This window comes from Pongo abelii, chromosome 5 (assembly GCF_028885655.2).
Source record: "Pongo abelii isolate AG06213 chromosome 5, NHGRI_mPonAbe1-v2.0_pri, whole genome shotgun sequence".
Classification (NCBI taxonomy): Eukaryota; Metazoa; Chordata; class Mammalia; order Primates; family Hominidae; genus Pongo; species Pongo abelii.
In genome coordinates, this window is record NC_071990.2 from 6,418,952 (window position 1) to 6,422,074 (window position 3,123).

At 42.4% G+C, this 3,123-nt stretch overlaps 1 pseudogene; it reads left to right on the forward strand.

Annotated features, from left to right (window-relative positions):
- Positions 1–289: 289 nt before the first annotated feature.
- On the forward strand, positions 290–1,226 carry LOC100437876 (calponin-3-like; annotated as a pseudogene).
- Positions 1,227–3,123: the final 1,897 nt, after the last annotated feature.

Below are 3,123 nucleotides of genomic sequence, written 5' to 3' on the forward strand. Positions count from 1 at the left end.
CTAGGAAGCATATTTTTATTTTTACATCTCTCGCAAAAAAAAAAAAGCAGTGTTTTTAGGCAAAATAAAAAGTTGAATTTGTAGGGAGCCGCCGTGCGGACAGCCAGCAGTATCCGGAGAGGCCCTGGAGCCTCTGCAAACCCCGTGGGACCCAGGCGTCCAGGCACCGCGCCCAGGAGAGCCAGCTCTGAGCATTCCCGGGCGGCCACTCCTTCGGCCAGGAGCCTGGAACCCGAGCGCGAGAGACCAGGACCCCCCAGTGCAGCCTCTTCCCACCACCCGAACCATCATGGCTGACTTCAACTAGGGCCCTTCCTACCGGCTCTTGGCCAAAGTCAAGATCAAGATCGCTTCCAAATAGGATTATCAAACAAAAGATCTTCACAACTGGATAGCAGAGGTCAGCTGGGCTTAAAGGAGGGCATCCTCCTCTGTGAACTCATCAACAAGCTGTAGGCAGGCCCAATGAAGAAAGTCAATGAGTCCTCATTAAACTGGCCTCAGTGGAGAATATTGGCAACTTTATTAAAGCTATTCAGGCTTATGGTGTGAAGCCACATGACATATTTGAAGTAAGTCATCTTTTTAGGATGGAAACATGACCCAGGTTCAGGCTACTCTGGCAGCCCTTAATAGGTCTGGCAAGCACAAAAGGATACAACCATGGACATCAGGGTTAAATATGCAGAAAAACAAACATGATGTTAGGATGAAGGAAAATTAAAAGCTGCTGAAACTGTAATTGGATTGCAGATGGGAACCAACGAAGTGCCAGCCAGGCAGATATGTCAACTTACGGGACTACAGGCATCTTTATGATCCCAACATGCAAACTGACAAACCTTTTGACCAGACCACAATTTGTCTGCAGATGGTCACTAACAAAGCAGACAGCCAGGCAAGGATGTTAGCACCAGGCACCAGAAGGGCCATCTACTATCAGAAGCTAACATTACAGCCAGTAGACCACTTGACGATTTCTCTACAGATGGGTACCAACAAAGTGGCTTCCCAGAAAAGAATGGGTGTGCATGGGCTTGGGGTGCAAGTATATGGTTGCAAATACTGTGCTGCTCTGACAGAACCTATCATTCACAACAGAAACAAATGGTTTGAAAATCAGTGATAGTGATTATCACACAGAATACCCAGATGATTAATATGGCGAGTACCAAGGTGACTGCCCTAGAGATTATCAATATGGCAACCAAGGCATTGATTACTAGATTCACAGAAAAGAACTCAGTATTTAGTCTACTGTTTTCATTCAGTGAGAACCAAGCTATCTTTAAATAATTTTTATCTTGTCTTCCTAAACCACTATTAAGCTTATTGTACCTTAAAAAAAAGACTTATATACATTCCTTTCTCCTGTATCTGCCTCTTCCCTAAATAGTTGCCTTTTCTTGTTGTAATAGTTAAATCCTACAGCATAACAAATAACTAGCATTTGAAATAAAAAGGAGTACTCTGAAAGGGGAGAACTCTTGCACAGCCAATTCTTTTATTAAAGATCTATGCATTTTTACAATCTTAAACTGGTAATTTCAAACAACAGGAAACTATTATTTTTGTACAGTTTAGTGTATCTGATTTCAACCTGGAAGACTAAGCTCATCCTTATTTCTAAATGTGGTCTTTGCCAACTAAACCTAAGATGCAACGTTTTAGAAATTTACATATCAATGTTGCCACCATATTGTTTAATTTTTAAATAAAGTCATGATCAGTGTGTGTTTATGATTATATACATACTCGTTCTCTTCCTTAGCTGACAAGATCTTTTCAGAGTGATGTTTCCAAAGGAGTATGTACGAAATGGTCTGCAGACATTTAGATCTGGGTGGTGCATTTGCTCTTCCTGATTTTGCCAATGTATCAATCTGGAGCTGCTCTGTATCCTTCAACTGTATTGGCTGCTGAATGTCTCAGCATGAAGTTATCACACTACCATTTTTTTTTTTTTTGAGATGGAGTTTTGCTCTTGTTGCCTAAACTGGAGTGCAATGGTGCAAACTCCGCCTCCCGGGTTCAAGGGATTCTCCTGCCTCAGCCTCCGGAGTAGCTGGGATTACAGGGGCACTCCACCATGCCTGGCTAATTTTTTTTTTTTTTTTTTTTTTTTTTTGAGACAGAGTCTTGCTCTGTCACCCAGGCTAGAGTACAGTGGCGTGATCTCGGCTCACTGCAACCTCCGCTTCCCGGGTTCAAGCAATTCTCCTACCTCAACCTCCGGAGTAGCTGGGATTACAGGCATGTGCTACCACACCCAGCTAACTTTTGTATTTTTAGTAGAGACAGGGTTTCACCATCCTGGCCAGGCTGGTCTCGAACTCCTGACCTTGTAATCCAACCCCCTTGGCCTCCCAAAGTGCTGGGATTACAGGCGTGAGCCACTACGCTTGGCCATTTTTTTGTATTTTTAGTAGAAATGGGGTTTCACCATGTTGACCGGACTGGTCTCGAACTCCTGACCTCATGATCCACCCACCTCAGCCTCCCAAAGTGATGGGATTACAGGTGTAAGCCACCACACCCAGACCGCACTACATTTTTTATACATAAATTTTGTTTTAACATTCAAAAAATAAAATAATTAAAAACATTACTCATGAGTTTTCAAATTTTTATTTTAGAATAACTAGGGGAAAATAGGACAATAGATCTAATTGCTAAGAGGAAATTTTAAAACTTAGGTTAACCCGTAACACTTTTTCCAATGAATTCTAGTTTCTGTCTTTTTTCCTCTTCATGCTGAATAGTTCCTTGTCATCCTGTAGAGATAAAAAATTCTTGCATAAGAAAAAGATAAATACAATTCTTCCTTCTTCTGCATTAGAAAATATCCTGTTGTACTGGGTGTGGTTGCTCATGACTATAATCCCAGCACTTTGGAAGGCTGAAGCAGGAGGATCACTTGCCCAGGAGCTGGAGACTAGCCTGGGCAACATGGGGAAAATCCATCTCTACAAAAAATACAAAAAAAAAAAAAAAAAAAAAAAACTAGCCAGGTGTGGTGATGCACAGCTGTTCAGGAGGTTGAGGTAGGAGGATAGCTTGAGTCCAGAAGGTGGAGGCTGCAGTGAGCCATGATCACGCCACTGTAGTCCAGCCTTGGTGACA